Below are 17,326 nucleotides of genomic sequence, written 5' to 3'. Positions count from 1 at the left end.
CACTCTGGCAGCCGTGCCCCCCAATTGCCCCCATTCCCTCTCAGCTCCTGGGGCCTGTGGACTTGCTTCAGTGCTGGCCACAGCCCTCCAGCCCTTGGCACGCCTCCTGTCTGTTGGGGTGCCTTAGGTGGGGTGCATGCACACGTGGTTGGTTTCAATCAAACAGCTCGCTGCCAGATGAACACAAACACACAAAAGCAGAAAGACACAGCAACGCTCGGGGAGCCGGACAGATACTCCCCAGAGCCGACACCCCTAGACTCAGAGTCAGGGACCTTCCTCTCCACGGTTTTGACCACTCACTGTACCGGCACTGACTCCTCTCCACGCTCCTGCGAGGTGGGCATCGTAGCGGTGTCACTGATGAGGCCACAGGTACCCACGGGGAGGGTGAAGGAGGTGACACAGCTCGTATGGCGAGGACCCGAGATGGACATCCAGATCCGATCCATTCTGAAGTTGAGATTCTTTCATTCACACCAGAAGCAGGAGTCTTCTCTGAATCCTCCCTCTCCCTGGTTCCACTCTCTTCCCTGGGAGCAGCTTCCCTAGGGCACAGGGATCTGAGTTGCAGCCTGAGGGGCTCAAGTGAAGGGCCAAGGACAGTCAAACGCCTGTGATGTGGACCCAGAAACCCACTTTGAAAGGTGGCTTAGACACAGGAGAGCAGCCTGGGGGGCAGACACCCTCCCTGAGGGGCTTCTTCCACTCAGCAACCTTTTCCCCCACCTCCCTCTCATACTCCATCTCTGTTTTACCTCTCCACCACCCCTCGCAGGCTCTGAGCCCCTCAGGACAGCACCTCAAAGAACTCCAATTCTGTGGGCAAGGTCCATAGGCCTTGCTCTCCTAGAACAGAGTCGGACTCGGAGCTGCGGGAGTGATCCATGGATGGAGCTCTTGGGAGGCTGTGGGGTGCACTACCTCAAATGACCACACGATGACACCCTTGAGCTGCATACGCATTCCCCACCTGCATGCCCGCGGGCAGGTGGCAGGGCATGGCCTCCTCTGCAGCTGGGCGGGGTTGGGAGATCAGGATGGCACCGGGGGCAGGAGCTCTGGCAGTCACAGGCACTAGTTAGCCCTGCAGGCTTTGTCACCATCCTGTCATTTCCCACTCATGTCTGACTGTGTTTGGGTGGGTGACCTCACACACCTACAGTTAATTGCTCCGGGACCCGAGCCTGCCTTCCTTGAGCCCTCTCCCTGACCCAGTGAACACCGAGCCTCATTCAGGTTCCTTCTGCACCTTTAAACTCAGTGTGGGTCATACAGCAGCTCACCGGATGTCTCTCCGACTTGCCTCTAGTGGCTTCTGTGTGGGGAGGGAAACTTCCAGCTGCTTTGTTTCTTTGTAGGTTGTGGTTCTGGTGTGGCCTCTAAGGGTTATGGGCCTGACACATGCCCCTCGCTGTGGGCTGCCCCGGGCACAGCAGCCAGCCAGGGCCCCTGGAGGGAGGATTTCAGGAACAGAGGGGCCGGGGAGCGAGCCTTTCCTGGATGGAGAGTGCCGAGGCGCTCGGGACCTCTCTGAGTGATGGAGCGTGACACTGAGGCCTGTGCTCATTGCAGCCACAGAAGGCGTCCCCAGAAACCCGCAGCCGGTAGGAGGGACAGCAATCCACAGCCACCCGTGGTTGTCATAACCCATCCTGTCCCCCAGTGAGAAAATGAGGACCCTATTTATCTTTTTTCTAAATTATTTGTCTGCACCAGGCCTTAATTGTAGCACTCGGGATCTTTAGTTGCAGCATGTGGGATCCAGTTCCCCCACCAGGGATGGAAGCTGGGCCCCCTGCACTGGGAGCTGGGAGTCCCAGCCACTGGACCCCCAGGGAAGTCCTGAGGGCCCTGTTTATCTGTATGTCACATTTCTCCATATTACATGGTCCTCCTCTGTCCTGAATCCCAACATTGTTTCACCTTCTGGGAACGCTTCCTGGGACCCTAACCCAAGCTGTGTATCTGATCTCTGTCTTCTGCCCTGTCCCCTGTGCCCTGGGGGCTGACACCATGGGAGGCCCCTCCCTCCAGGATGGTCACTCAGCTCCCCCAGGGTCTGCCCCGCATTCTCTCCAAGGTAAGCAATCCTACCTCCTGTCTCTAGGGGTCTCTGGATCTTGAGGCAAGCAACTCTATTGACTGCTTAACTAAAGCAATAAAGCATTTTATTGGAGGGATTTGGGAGTGGTTCATGAAATGAAGGCGGGGGTTGAGGGTCCAGGCTGGGGAAGGGCAGGTGCCAGGCAGTTCAGGGGACTTCAGCAGCACAAGCTCACAGTCTTCTCATCAGCAGAGCTGCCACTCAGTCAGCATCGATGTTTTGTTCCCAATCTCATATCCCTTCCCATGGGATTTCAATTTCCAGGCCTGTCTTGGGACAGTGGGCAGGGAAATGTGAGATGTCTCAAGTGACAGTCCCACCAGGAGTGCCCACAGCATAGGAGAGGTGATTCCCCAAAAGAAGTTTAGAGGGAGCTAGTCTCCAGACAGGACAGAAGACTGGGGCCGAGTCATCACACAACCTCCACCACATTAACTGAGCCACTCCTATTTCTTCTTACCTCGTGGAATCTCCCGCAGACTTCTCGCACCGGTAATTGACTGAAGGTCAAATGACTGATGGTCCAGTGGTGGAGCACTGAGGCACAGAGAGGCTCAGCTCTTGCCCTAAGGTCACGCAGCAGCTCTACGGGACGGCCAGGTTGATGGCTTCACTCTATGTCCATGGGTTTGGTATGTGACCCACCGGAAGCCCTCTGGGGCGTGCCTCTGTAGACAAGGCCTCCCGCAGATACTTTTTGGGGTAAGGGCTTCCTGACTACTGTAGAGAGGAACAGCAAGCCCAGACCGCAAAAAGATCCAAAGGGGCCGGAAGCCCTGCTAGGGCCAGTGGGCAGAAGGGGAAGGCGCCGCCCTCGGGGGCTTGGCTTGCAGATGGCCTTCTGATAGGAGATGCAGCCAGGATCTGGAGAGAGGGAAGGGGTGGGGGGGGAGAGAGCTGAGAGTGCCAGGAAGCAAGCGGGCAGCAAGACTCTCAGTAACCCCTTCCTCCCCCAACTCAGTGTCACAACCTAATTCTTACCTGGTCCATTTGGTGGGGAGGCTGGCAGGCCGGGAGAACAGTAATGCATCTTCAAGCGAGGGCTGTTTGAGCCTGCATGTCTCCTTTTCATGGTCCACGCCTCCCTGTATTCTTCTTGACCTTGGAGGTTTTTAGTCTCCTGCTGTGATTTGGGGTTCAGTTAGATAGCCTGGGTGGGGGGATCCGTGCACCCAGATCCTGTCGGGAACCCCCCCGAGTTATAAATGCCCAGAGCCCCCAGAAGAGGGGCTTGGATGACAGTTGTCAGATGAGACCTCTGAGGCCAGACAACTTTGAACTTGCAGGTCTGGGCCTCTGGTGTGTTCTGACAATGCCCTCTGTCTCAGCAGATGAGATAGTTATGGTGAAGTCAGGGGTCAAGTGCCAGATGGCTTAGCCTGTGAAACCTCCCTTGCACATATCAAATGAACCGCTTCACGGAGGTGGCAGCCAGGCACCCACAGCTCAGCGCCCTCTTGCTTCCCTAATGAGGGCAGTCAGCAAAGCCTCCCAGAAGTGCCAGGAGCCGCCCGGCCTGGGTCTCACCTGTCTTGCCTGAAGGACTCCACCACCCCACTACCTCTGCCCCACTCTGCCCCCAGAGGCCACAAGTGCTGAGGGGTGGAGGGAGACATAGTCCATCACAGGTCCGCCGAATAGACAGCTTTGGCCTGTGGTCCATGGCAGAGCTCAGGACAGGGTGATTTGTTTCGTGATTTTCCTGAATGAGTCGAGGACACATCTGGAACCTGCCAGAGAGATTGGGTGCTCATGCCTCCCCGGGTCTCAAAACAGGCTTGTTAGCAGGGGCCGCCCAGAGACACTGGCCCTGCCCAGCATCCCCCTCCTCGATGCGTGGCCCCGCACGGCCTTCCAGACTCCATACCTGGTGGTAATTCATTTGCATCCTGAGAACAGGGACCTGGGGCTGCTTCAGAATGTTCACAGGAGTTGAGAATCACCGCAGCCTGTCTGAGCTCGGACTGCTCCCAGGTGCCCTCCACCCCGTTCTCCCCACAGCTCCAGGGTTCCCTGGGGACCCCGCGGTTTCTTCCGGCCCTACTTCCCCCGCTCCAGCCTGTGCCGCAGCCCGCCCGGGCCGGACCTTGACGGCGTAGGAGGATCACACTGGAGGGTCTGAACTGAGACACGCGGGCCTCGGTACTGGACCGCGAGGCAGGGCAACCGAGAGCCTTCAGGGAGTCAGCCGGCCCCCTCCTGCGTGCACGGGTCCCATAGCCCCCCACAGGGTGCTTGGTCCTCCTCTCCAAGGCTCCTCCTTGCTCTGATGTTGGCCCTCCAGGGCGTTCCACTGTGGAGGGCTTGCTGCAAGTCATCACATGCTGCTCACATCTCACGGAGACCCCGTGGAAGGGGTACTCTCTACACACTCCCACGGGGGAGGAAGCTGACCTGTCTAATCACAGCCGGTGAGTGGCTGAGACCCAGCCGGAACTGGTGTCTGTCTGACCCTAAAGCCCATGCAGCTCTCTTTGCCCTTGGCTTCCAGGACAGACAGGACCTAGAAGGTTGCTGACAGCCTTGCCCTGACTCTGTTGTTCTCCTACTCCTTGGGGAGTGTCTGCTGGCTTCCAATCTCAGGCCAAGTTCTAATTCCACTGCCTAATAGTGGGTACTTGACCTGTCTGTACCTCGGCTTCCTCACCACCCAGTGTGTGGCTCAGACAGAAACACCTTATGTTTCTGCTACCATGTCTCCCCACCTGTGCACACCTGTGTTTCCCTTCTGACCTCTGATGAGCCACCCTGCTCCTCCCTAAGGCCCACTCTTCCCCTCTGTCTGGAACCCCTCCCCCCCTGGCCACCTCATGGACACCGACTGGCCAGTGGCCCCCTCCTGGGTCATTCCCACCTGAATAAAAGGCCTCCACTGGCCAGATATCTCTCTCCAGCTACTGCCCATCTTGCAAGCAAAACTATTCGGTACTCTGATCACCCCCTTCCCACTCTCTCCTGAATCCCCAGCAGTCACTTTTGTCCCCAAAATCACTCCTATCAAGGTCACTGTCATGGGCGTGCTGGAATCCAGTGGTCGATTCTCCAAGCTTGTCTCACGTGACCTGTCAATAGTGCTGTACACAGTTGGTTGTGCAGTCCTTCTGGAACACCCCTCCCCAGCCTGTCTGCCACCTTCCCCACTGGCCACCCCTTTGCTGGCAATACCCGCCTCATCTCCCTGAGCTCCCTGCGCCAGAGTCAAACGGGTGCCCCCTCCCCTCCTCTCCCTCCACACTCAGCCCTTAGTGACCCCATCAAGGTCAACTGTGACTCCCCCTTCGCCACCCCCCTCTTCCGATCAGCACCAGGTTGTGCCTCCATAGGCTTCTCTGATTCTTCATCTCTGTGCATACCTGCTAATGCCCCATGATTGGCCAGGTGGCTCTGATCCTAGCCCTGCACTGCTCTGGCAACAGCTGTGTGCTGTGCTGAGATCCTCACCTTCCCCATGTACCTCTCAGGATTTGGAAGGCATAAACCATGGGATGGCACAAGGGAAGAAGGCCTCAGGCTGCCCTCCAGCTTCCAGCTCTTCCCTCCCACACAGGCAGGACCAGGTTCTCAAGCGCTTTCCTCAGGCCACGCCCCAGTTGGTGGGAGGGGAGAGGGACCCTCCATAGGTGTGGGGCAAGGCCAGGGCTCCCTCTGTTTCCCCAGCTCTTCTGCCTGGCACACCATCTGTCCAGGCAGGACCAACCTCACCAGATCCAGACACAGTTCCCCGTCTGAGCCCAACCCCAGCCCCTCTGCTCCTCCAAGGAGGCTGTCTCTCCGCCTACCCTCTGCCCCCTCCACCTGCTGTTTCTCCATCCTCTCCTCCTCTCCTTCTTCACTGAACTCCTCCTGGCTCAGTCCATCAGTTCCACCTCTTCCAGGCACTATCCTGGGTTCCCTAATCCTGGTCCCGCGTGTGTCTCAGGGTCACTCACTAGACCCCTGGTTGTTCACTTGGCAGATGTCTGTGAGTGCCTGCCGGATGCCACAACTGCACAGGATGCTGGGGAGGCAGAGGGGAGCCCGCCACAGTCCCGACCCACCAGGAACTCCCAGCTTAGAAGGGAAAATGTAGACATGGCTCCCTGGATGTCCTGAGCCCCTCAGACGAAACTCATCTCCCAGCGAGCTTCTCAGCCTCCCCGAGGAGCTGATCTCCCCTGGGACCCCTTTGCGCAGGTGCCAGCACAGAGAATGATGGGCTAGGTAGGCAGCGATGGGTGTCTGAGGAGGTGCCAGTGCCCCTGGGGCCAGGAAGGGGACACTCCTCCAGGAGGGATGGGGGAGCATGAGGAGACTGGGGAGGCTTCACCCAGGAGCCTCTCGGGAGCTGTCCCGGGGAGCAGGAGGGGTTTGAACTTCTGGGACTCAGAGGTGGAGAGAGAGACTGGCTGAAGCAAAGGCTCCAGGTGGAAACAGATTGGGGTGGGGGTTGGGTGGTTTGTGAAGGATGGGGAGGAGTGAGAAAAGGTCAAATGGCCATTTGACAAATAAAAGGTCAAACGGCCAAAGCTCAGCCTCGATGTCAGGTATTTCCTCCAGCAGGCAATGGGCAGCTTCTGAAGGTTGTTTGTATATGTGCGTGTGTATAAGTGCTAAGTCACTTAAGTCGTGTCTGACTCTGTGCGACCGTATAGACTGTGGCCCGCCAGGCTCCCTCCGTCCATGGCATTCTCTAGGCAAGAATACTGAAGTGGGTTGCCACGCCCTCCTCCAGGGGATCTTCCCTACCCAGGAATCAAACTCACGTGTCCGACGTCTCCTACATTGGCAGGCAGGCTCTTCACCACTAGCACCACCTGGGAAGCCCACTTATATATATGTATATATATTCTTATACTGGGGTATAGTTGATTAACAATGTTGTGTGGGTTTCAGTTGTACAGTAAAGTGATTCAGTTCTACATATGCTATATTTAAAATGGATAACCAGGGACTTCCCTGAGGGGCCAGTGGTTCAGACACCATGTTTCCATTTCAGGGGTTATGGGTGGAATCCCCAGTCAGGGAGCTAAGACCCCACAGGCTGCACAGTGGAACCAAAAAAAAAAAAATGGTAACCAACAAGGACCTACTGTATAGCACAGAGAACTCTGCTCAGTATTATGTAACAACCTAAAAGGAAAGAATTCTGAAGGTTTTGGAACAGGAAAAATTTATGAAATTGATTGGAGGAGGGAGAGGCTGCTGGCTGGGGGGAGAGGTTAGAGGCTTTGCAACAGTTCCGAGGAGAGGCAATAGGAGGGACCTGACCCAGAGAGGTGGAAGGCAGCATGGATGCAGCAAATTTACGAGGATGAAAGAGTCAGGAGCGGACAATGTACAGGTCATCTGGGAGTGGGGAGAGGGGTCAGAGCGGTGAGGACCCAGGGGCAAACTCAGGGGGGAAGTGACCTGCAGTCCAATTTAATAAGCAGAAGTTGAGGACCCACCGAGTGGAGGGTCACTTTCAGCTCTCAAGGTGTAGAACTTGATAATGACCGTGAAAAGTGAAGGGCAGGAGGGACAGAGGGAGGCAGAAATAGAAGCTGGAGGCTGCCCAGAGAGGAGAAACAGAGCAGGAGGGAGGGAGGCGGGCACGTGGACGCGGCCGCTGTGCTCCAGGCTGGCGTGTGGAGGCCTGCCTGGCACTGTCCCTGCCGCCTGGGCTGGGTGGAGGGGGGTCTGCAGGGCAGGCCCGTGGTGGGAGTGTGGGGGGTGGGGTCATACCGCAGGCTGCGGGGCCTAGGGTGATGTCCAGCCTGGGAGAGAGGCAGGGCTGCATGGGGGTGGTGGTGGGGAGTGGATGGGCTGGGGTCTCCTGAGACTATGGAATACCCCGACCCCAAGCTTGGAGCAGGAAACTCAGTGGAGATCTGTGCCCAGTACTGCTGAGTGGTGGGCACTGGGCACAGGTAGATCCCTGGGTTCCAGTTCCAGCTCACTCTGCCAACTGACAGAATGACCTTAGGGACTTCCCATGCTTCCTCTCAAAGCCAGCGCTAACGCCCCTTAATTGTAAAACAAGAGAGTTTCAGACACACAAAGGAGAGGGTGCTCCTACCTCTTGGCTGTTCTGCACAAAACAGGGAGGCCACCATGGCACCTCCACTTCCTCACCCCACTTTCTTAGATGGCTTGTGTTCAAACCCCTGCATGGATTTCCACTCCACCCACTCCCACCCTTTCTGTGCTGCCCCTGCCCTACAGAAGACCCTCTGCACCGGTGACCTTGTTGGCCACAGCAGCCTCCTACCTGCTCACGCCACGTCCATACCTCCCTCTGCGATTATTATTATTATTAATTTTTTAGTACAAATCTGCTCATGCCCTTCCTCTCCTTAAAGAAATCTCTAGATGTTATCACCCCTATCATTAAATTACGCGTGATCACCTGCCCTGCCCAGCTCCCCTCTTTCTTCATGTCTTTCCCTCTCTCCTCACGCTCCAGGCACACTGGCATTCTTCCAGCTCCTAGAACACACTGAGCTTGCCTTGGGGCCCTTGCCCTTGCTGTCCCCTCTGCCAGGAACATCATCTCGCCCTCTCCAATTGGATAACTCCCTGCTTCATGGGCACTCCCTCGGAGAGACCTTCTCTGAGCACCCAGATGAAGTCCACTCAGCATCTTCCCAGCACTTAATCTCCTTTTGCAAATATATAGTTATTAGAATGATTTGTTTGTTTGTTTAATGTCTGCCTATTCCTCTGGACTATAAATCCATAAGGACAGAAATCTTGTCTGTCTTGTTAGCTGATGTATACCCAGCAGCCACTGTTAGTGTTGATGGGATGAAGGAAGGGAGGAATTAAAGAAGGAAGTTAAGAAGGGAGGGACAGGTGGGAGGGGGACTGGCCATGTTTTCCTATTACAACTGCTGTTACCCCCGCTGACCTTCCCCACAGAGCTACAGGGGGCAGGCTCTTCATACGTGCATCCAATCCATTGCCGTGTAATAGAACTCCGGCTAAAATTAGGCGTTTCACATTGTGATTTCATCACTAGCTGAATCACTCTTTCTGTATCTTTTGGCATTTTAGCTTCATGGTTTGCCATTTGTCACCTGCTTGATGACACGCAGTCCCCTGTAATTTTCTCCATCTCATATTTACATTTTTCTTTTTTCATGTTAAAATAGAAACATTCCTTATTCAAGTGTTACTCATTAATTTATAGACCATTCTTTTTATCTGCTCAGTAATAATATTTTCCAGATCCATTGTAAGTTCATATTGTCCTCATAGTTTCATTAACCATAAAATGAAACTAAATAGAGTAACAGTTGTTTAACATCTGAATCTTATTCTTGTTCAGGAAATAATTTAGACAAAAATAACTATTGTATATTCTGAATGGTGGGTGAATTGAGGTACTGCAGTTTATAGAATTTCATTCTATTAATAATCTTAGAGTTTCTTGATTTGTTTCTTTCTGATGCTAATAAAAACCCAACCTCCCACCCCCACTCCACCAACTGAACTCGCTGGATCTACCGAGTTGGATTCTGAAAAGAGGGCCTTAAAAGCTGAAAGCTGCCATAATTCCCTGGGGGATCTCCAGGATCTGACCTCCAGGAGAAAGAACTTTTCCCAAAGGTCAGATAATCACATGTGCAGAGAAAACCCTCTTTCTTGTTCAAAGTGGAGACCAGGTCTGGAAGCATCCTGTTCTGGATTAGGGGGAGCAAGAACTATGGTGGGCTCCCCTGGTGACTCAGTTGGCAAAGAATATGCCTGCAATGCAGGAGACCTGGGTTCAAACCCTGGGTTGGGAAGATCCCCTGGAGAAGGGAATGGCTACCCACCCCATTATTCTTGCCTGGAGAATTCCATGGATGGAGGAGCCTGGCAGGCTACAGTCCATGGGGTCACAAAGAGTTGGATATGACTGAGCGACTTTCATTTCACTTCAAGAAGCACAGTAAATGGCACAGCAGGCAAGCATATTACACCCAAGGAGGAGTGGTTCAGGGAGTTGTGCCGCTGGACCTGCCTGGAGGGGCCCTCAGAGAGGGTCTGGGGCTCATAGTGGCCAAGGGCATGTCCAGGTTGTGGGCAGCTGTGGCACTCTCCACACGACAGCGGTCAGAGTGCAGCGCTGCTGAAGAGGCAAGCCTCTGAGGGGCAGGATAGCTGTTATGGGCTGAATTGGAGCCCCACCCCAAATTCACACCCTGGAGCTCTAACCCCCATGCCTCAGAATGTGACTGTATTTGGTGACAGGGCTTTTACATTTGCATACCAAAATATACGTGCGTGTGTGCTTAGTCTCTCAGTCCTGCTGACTCTTTGCAACCCCATGGACTATAGCCTGCAAATCTCCTCTGTCCATGGGATTCTCCAGGCAAGAATTCTGGAGTGGGTTGCCATTTCCTACTCCAGGGGATCTGCCCAACCCAGGGGTCGAACCCACCTCTCCTATGTCTCCTGTGTTGGCAGGCAGATTCTTTACTACTGAACCACCTGGATTTTACCACTCTGTGCTCCAATGCAGGGGCCCAGGCTTGACTCCTGGTCAGGGAACTAGATCCCACAAGTCACAACTAAGACCTGGTCACAGCCAAATAAATAAATAAAATATTTATTTTATTTTAGATCTTGTAGCTTTGTGTTCTGAAATTTCCATTTGGATCTCTTTTATAGTTTCTATTTTCTGCTGAAATGTCTACATCTGTTCACTCATTATGAATATCTTTTCTTTTTAAACAGGTCCCCGAATAACAGAGATGTTAGAATTAAGAGATAGAAAATTGTAAACAACTACCATAAATATGTTTAGGCATTTAAAAAGAAAAGATATTCATAATGAGTGAACAGATGCAGACATTTCAGCAGAAACTATAAAAGAGATCCAAATGGAAATTTCAGAACTCAAAGCTACAAGATCTAAAATAAAATAAATATTTTATTTACTTATTTGGCTGTGACCAGGTCTTAGTTGTGACTTGTGGGATCTAGTTCCCTGACCAGGAGTCGAACCTGGGCCCCCTGCATTGGGAGCACAGAGTCTTAGCCATTAGACCACTAGGGAAGTCCCAGGACAGGGCTTTTAAAGATATAAGTTAAAATGAGTCTCTTAAGGTGGCCCTAATCTAATGGGTGTTAGATTATGGTGTTCTTATAGGGAGATCTAGATACACAGAGTGACACCTTGACCTTAAATTTCCAGCCTCCATAACTGTGAGGAATACAGGCTAGTTAAGTCACTCAGTGGGTGGTACTGTGTTCCGACAGCCCTAGCAAATGAACACAATAGTGAAGAAAGGGGAGTTGTGCTGAAGGAGACTGTGGCAGCTACATGGTCTCCTCTGGGTGCTCGGCCAAGGGCTGCTCTGCACAGCACTGGACTCCACAAAGCCCATCAGAGGGTGGCTGTTGTGCAGAGTTACAGCAGGTCATGCAGGGCTCAGAGACCAAGTTCCAGTCCAGACAGAAGTAGCGAGACCTCAGTAAATGCTTGGAACTTTCAGGAGTAATCCTGGAAAGGCAACACCTTAGGGCTAACAGCCATGAGTTAGAGTCAGTGCCACACCTTAAAGCAAGGAAAAAAACATAGTGAAGAAAAAAGCAAAAAACACTAGCCTGCAAGGATCAAGAGCTACCAGAACCAAATCAACACCCATTAAAGGAAGGAAACGTGAACTAGATGCCCCGCAATGCCTCATCCATAATGGCCAATGATACAGTAAGAAAACATTTTGGACATGAGAAGAAACAGGAAAAGGAGACCCATAATTAAGAAAAATAGATCCAATATAAGCAGGTCCCCAAATAACAGAGATGTTGGAATTAGGAGATAGAAAATTGTAAATAACTACCATAAACATGTTTAGGCGTTTAAAAAGAAAAGATATTCATAATGAGTGAACAGATGTAGACATTTCAGCAGAAAATAGAAACTATAAAAGAGATCCAAATGGAAATTTCAGAACTCAAAGCTACAAGATCTAAAATAAAAAATTCACTGAATAAACTTAAAACATCAGATTGGAGTCGGCAGAAGAAAGGGTCATTGAACTTGAAAATAGATCAATAGAAATTATCCCATCTGAAGACCACAGAGAAACATGATTTTAGAAAGGAGCTTAAAAATGAATTTTTAAAAAGTCAAAAGACTCACTGACCCATGGGACGATATCAGGTAATTTAACATAAAAAGAGTCAGAAGGAAAAAGGAGAGAGAGAGAGAATTGAGCAGAAAGGAATATTTTTCAGGAATAAAAGCTGAAAATCTCCCTCATTTGGTGAAAAAACATCCACCCACAGATCTAAGAAACTACAGATCTAAGAGCAGTGCCCTGACTTGAGGCTGAGGGGGAAGAGGGGGCTGGGCAGGCCCCAGAGAGCTGGAGAAGGCTGGTGATCTGGGAGTCAGTCTGGAAAAATGACCTGGGCTGAGTGAGTGCGAGGGGAGGGAGGAAGGGAAGGGGAGGAAAGCAAGAGCCTCAGCAGGGCCAGGCCGCCTTCTCAGCAGCCACTGACCTCAGAGAGCCGCTTCCAGGAAATAAACCTGGCAGAGCCCACGGTCGGAGAAAGGAAATGGCAATCCACTCGTGTTCTTGCTTGGAGAATCCCAGGGACGGGGGAGCCTGGTGGGCTGCCGTCTCTGGGGTCGCACAGAGTCGGACACGACTGAAGCGACTTAGCAGCAGCAGCAGCAGCAGAGCCCAGGGTCAGTACTTGAGAAGTGCGTGGGGAAGGCAACAGCCCGAGGTATTTTATATATTTTTTAGAAGTTTACAGTTCAAGGGGAAGGAAGCAAGAGAGGGCAGCAGCTGAGGAGGCAAGGGGAGCTGTTGCTGTTTATAGTCATGGGGAAGAGGCAGGTGGCTTAAGGGAAATGATTGACGACAGAAGAAAAAGAAAGGTTTTTGAAAGAGTTGAGCAGGTGTGGGGCCGAGGCCTCAGGTGGAGTCCCTTGAAAATACCAACACGTGTTGAGGAGAACCAGAGAATACGGTGAGTGGTGAGAAAGGAGGGTGACGGAGCTCCGATCCCAGAAGTGAAAGTCGATCAGTCGTGTCCTACTCATTGAGACCCCATGGACTATACAGTCCACGAAATTCTCCAGGCCAGAAAACTGGAGTGGGTAAGCCTTTCCCTGCTCTAGGGGAACTTCCCAACCCAGGGATCCAACCAGGGTCTCCCGCATTGCAGGTGGATTCTTTACCAGCTGTGCTACAAGGGAAGCCCAAGAATACTGGAGTCGGTAGCCTATCCCTTCTCCAGTGAATTTTTCCCACCCAGGAATCAAACTGGGGTCTCCTGCATTGCTGGTGGATTCTTTACCAACTGAGCTATGAGGGAAGCCAGAAAGTGTGGTGCAAACCGTGACCTTTCCACAAGCAGCTCACACTTAGACAAGAGTAGGCGCTGCTCCAGACATGACGTTTGTCCCCACGTCTTCCTGTGAGAGAAGAGCTGTTGTTTTCTCTAGTGTTACAGGTGAAGAAAATCCCCAGGGTGCCACAGCCAGCAAGGGACAGAGTCCACCGGGATCGGAACCCAGGCAGTGAGTCTGGCGCCAACACCTTCCTCATAACCAATCCAGGGAGGAAGCGAGCTTGGCTGCTCGCTAGCTCTGTGACCTTGGGGAGTTGGGTTTGCCTTGAGGAAGGCCTTCCACCCCTGGGAAACTCAGACGTCATTGCTGCTCTGTCCACTGCCCAGCACGGCTGAGAGAGCAGGGTGGGAATGCCCTTTGTGAATGCTCAAGGGCTCCTCAAATATAACTTGGGGCTCCTGCTGATCAAGCATTTTCTCAGGAGCAAGAGTGCCTGCAGGAGCTCCAGCCCCAAAGTGGGGACTGTGACATCCAGCTACTATTTGAACCCCCCTGGTTTTGAGGCATCCATCGGTTATGCTAGGAGAGGCAGACAAAAAAGTGTGATAGACAAGAAAGTGTGATTGAACCCTGGAAAATGATTTTTGTTACGAATCACCTACCCTGTTCTATGCACTGTGCAGCTGAGCACTTCCCTAAACCAGCTCTGCATTCTAGAGTCCACCTCTAGAATGTAACCATTACATAAGTACAATTATTCCTACATCCCAGGTGAGGAAACTAAGACTCACAGAGGTCAAGAAACTAGCTCAAGGCCACACACAGGGTGAGTGGCAGGGGAAGTGTTTAAATCTGGATGTTCAACACCAAAGTCCACTCCCTCTGTAGGCTAGCACTTGGACTGGCGTGGTGGTTACTGGATTAGAGGAGAGGACTGAGGGAAAGGGATTCCAGAGGGCACTTCCCAGACATGACCAGGCGGGGAGGGGCAGAGTGCAGAGTGGGATGGTCAAGGAAATCCTCTTCTCCATTTAGAACGTGACCCTAAGATAATCATTCCTTAAAAACCGGGTTTAGAGACCCCTTTGGGGAGCTGATAAAAAGATTCGCCTTAGAAGGGATGCCCACTTTTTCACGATATTAGGGGGTTCATGGTTCCCTCAGATCAATTGATCCACACAGGGGCTGAGCCCAGGACTGGCTTCATAGCTGATGGACTTATTCTCCCAGCTGTGGGGAGTGCCGCCATCCTAAGAGCTCACATCCCTCTTCTGGAATTCTCCTTGATTGAGGAGGGTCACCTTGCCCAGGCCCCTCTCCTTCCCAAGGCAAACCCAAACAGGTTAACTGACTCGGTTCTGAGGGGTTCCTCCCCTCCCCGGTGGGGTCCTGAGAGTACTCCCTAATAAACCTCCCGTCTGCTACTCACCCTCAAAGAGTCAGTTCCTGGGAGAACCTATTCAACTGGTAACATGTGGATTCTCTTCTTTCATCATAACAGCAACTGACAAGGGAAGTATGAGTTCTAGGTTAAGTCCTGCACCCACTCTTCTCAGGCAAAAAGTGAAAGTGTTAGTTGCTCAGTTGTGTCTGACTCTTTGAGGCCCCATGGACTGCAGCCCACCAGGCTCCTCTGTCCATGGGACTATGCCAGCAAGAATACTGGAGTGAGTTGCCATTTCCTTCTCCAGGGGATTTTCCCGACCCAGGGATCGAACCCGCGTCTTCTGCATTGTAGGCAGATTCTTTACCGTCTGAGTCACCAGGGAAGCCCAAGAAGTCTGAAGCTTAGATGGCCACTTGCCCAAGGACCCAGAGCCAGAAGTCAGAAGTATTTCCATCCAGAGCCAAATCCCACACTCACTACATCCTCTGTCATCTGGGAGGGGGCAACCCTCAAAGAACCCGCCAGGCAGGGGAGATGGCTGAGCCACTCCCATATGGAGAGAGAGCCCCTGGGTCCTAGGAGGGCGCTCCATCATTGTGCGCCCTGGCTGCGTGGGCACATTCAGGGTTGAAGACTTTTAACCTAGCCACCCAGTGGCCACCTTCAGGAGGGAGGGCGAGCTCTGACCGGGTCTTGTGGCATGGGGACAGTGGTGTCTACAGGTCACTCCAGAAGGATGCCTGCTGTCCCTCAGGGAGTCACAGACCTGGGTGTATATCTCAGCCCTACTGCTTATTAGCTGGGTGAGGGGGGGTGGAGATGAGGGATGGTCTCCAGTGGATCATACCCCTCTCTGGGCTCCCCAGGCTCCATGGCTGCCTCACTCCCCACCGCAACTTTCCAAACATTCCTGCTTCTCTTCTTCACCGCAACTTTCCAAACATTCCTGCTTCTCTTCTTCAGGGCCTGCCTTCCAGCCATGCTCTCACCTCCCAACTCCCTGGACACTCTGTTTCGCTCACTGTCTCCCAAGCCCCAGCATCATCTGAGCGTGACCTCAAGATCCAAGCAGGAGGCCCATTCACCAGGCCAGCCTCGGGGGCCTTGTGCTGCCTGCTCTCCAGGTCTTACCTCTAGCTCCCCTCAGGCACTCACACCCTTGGCCAGCTCCTAGCTGCCCTGTCCCCACCAGACCGCTTTCTCCCAGGGGATCAGAGCAGCAGGGCTGGGCCGGCCAGGCCACCTGAACCCCTCCCTGCTCAGCTTTTGCCCCGCATGGTCCCAACACAATGTCCCAACAGTACAGACTTTTTGTAACTGTCAGAAACGTGGCAGGGCATGAAATCAGTTACATAACTCATCTGGCTTAAGCCATGGTGCATTCTGCTTGTTTTGTGACAGGGCAGAAATGGAAAATTTTGCCTTGAGGTGGAAATTTTGAAAAAGACAACCTGTGCTAGCCATCTCGAGGAGAGGTCTGCATGTCGTGTGTGTCCTTCCAGGTCTTATGATCCCCATTGTCAACGTGTGGGACCTGCTACCTCCATGGCCCTGCCACCTGCCTTCCACACTCAACAACCCATTGGAAACCGCCTTCCCTCCACTGACACCCCACTGGCCCCAGAGTCCCTTTCCACTCCCATAGTGTCCTAGGAAAAAATAATTGCATCACCTTGCAAATTGAAGCCCCCCAGAGTCCAGGTCTCTGACCTCAGTGAGGCCCTGGCATGCATGACGATCTTGATTTGCCCCATTTCTCTCAGCCGCTCTCTTAGCTTCCCAGTGTGCCTCCAGCCCTCACCCACCAACCTGGGAGGAAAACCATGCCTCCTTGGCTCCATGACAACCGAGGCCTCCAACTGTGACTGGCCTCAACTGCTGTGGCCTCTCTTCCATGACCCTTTCTCCTGCTCGCAGCCACCCAGCCCCTGATATCTGGTCCCACTGTCTGCCCCCTCCACAGGCTCCTGTCCCATCAGTCACATCCTCTTCCTCTTACGTCTTCAAAGGTTTCCTCTCTCCTGGCCATGTCCCCCCCCAAACTTATTGATATGCTCAAAACATATGTATCCTTAATTTTGAGTCTCTACAGCTTTGGTTCCTCTTTCCTGCCCTTCTCAGCTAAGCTTTTTTTTTTTTAATTGAAGTATAATTGTTTGGAAAAGTCCCTGATGTTGGGAAAGATTGAGGGCAGAAGGAGAAGAGGGTGTCAGAAGTTGAGATGACTGGATGGCAACACTGATGCAATGGACATGAACTTGGGCAAATTTTGGGAGATGGTGAGGGACAGGGAGGCCTGGTGTGCTGCAGTCCACAGGGTTGCAAAGAGTTGGACACGACTGGGCAACTGAACGGCAACGACGACAAAAATAATTGCTTTACAATGTTGCATCACTTTCTGCTGTACAATAAAGTGAACAGCTATATGCATACACAATCTCTTCCCTCCTGAGCCTCCCTCCCAACCCCCACCCCCTGCCATCCCACCCCTCTAGGTCATCACAGAGCACTGAGCTGAGCTCTCTGTGCTACACCACAGCTTCCCACTAGCTTTTATTTTGCACGTGGTTGTGTA

The 17,326-nt window shown here is 52.7% G+C and overlaps 2 long non-coding RNA genes across 7 annotated transcripts; one reads left to right on the top strand and one right to left on the bottom strand.

Moving 5' to 3' along the window:
• Positions 1 to 2,186: 2,186 nt before the first annotated feature.
• LOC129658628 (uncharacterized) lies at positions 2,187 to 14,865 on the bottom strand. Of its 4 annotated transcripts, none has more exons than XR_008717462.1 (4): positions 14,794 to 14,865; positions 3,089 to 3,230; positions 2,568 to 2,971; positions 2,187 to 2,373 (listed from the first exon to the last, which is right to left on the bottom strand). It is a non-coding gene; the product is annotated as an uncharacterized LOC129658628 (long non-coding RNA). The 4 variants fall into 4 exon arrangements; XR_008717461.1 differs by lacking the exon at positions 14,794 to 14,865 and adding an exon at positions 6,850 to 6,902; XR_008717463.1 differs by lacking the exon at positions 14,794 to 14,865 and adding an exon at positions 3,975 to 4,193 and having other exon boundaries at positions 2,187 to 2,377.
• LOC129658627 (uncharacterized) lies at positions 13,008 to 16,796 on the top strand. 3 transcript variants are annotated; one of them, XR_008717458.1, is made up of 3 exons: positions 13,009 to 13,169; positions 15,715 to 15,875; positions 16,153 to 16,796. It is a non-coding gene; the product is annotated as an uncharacterized LOC129658627 (long non-coding RNA). The 3 variants fall into 3 exon arrangements; XR_008717459.1 differs by lacking the exon at positions 16,153 to 16,796 and adding an exon at positions 15,056 to 15,188 and having other exon boundaries at positions 13,044 to 13,169; positions 15,715 to 16,083; XR_008717457.1 differs by lacking the exon at positions 16,153 to 16,796 and having other exon boundaries at positions 13,008 to 13,169; positions 15,715 to 16,083.
• The last annotated feature ends 530 nt before the right edge of the window (positions 16,797 to 17,326 follow it).

Source organism: Bubalus kerabau, chromosome 8 (genome assembly GCF_029407905.1).
Source record: "Bubalus kerabau isolate K-KA32 ecotype Philippines breed swamp buffalo chromosome 8, PCC_UOA_SB_1v2, whole genome shotgun sequence".
NCBI classification, from domain to species: domain Eukaryota; kingdom Metazoa; phylum Chordata; class Mammalia; order Artiodactyla; family Bovidae; genus Bubalus; species Bubalus kerabau.
This window is presented reverse-complemented; position numbering and strand designations above follow the sequence as displayed.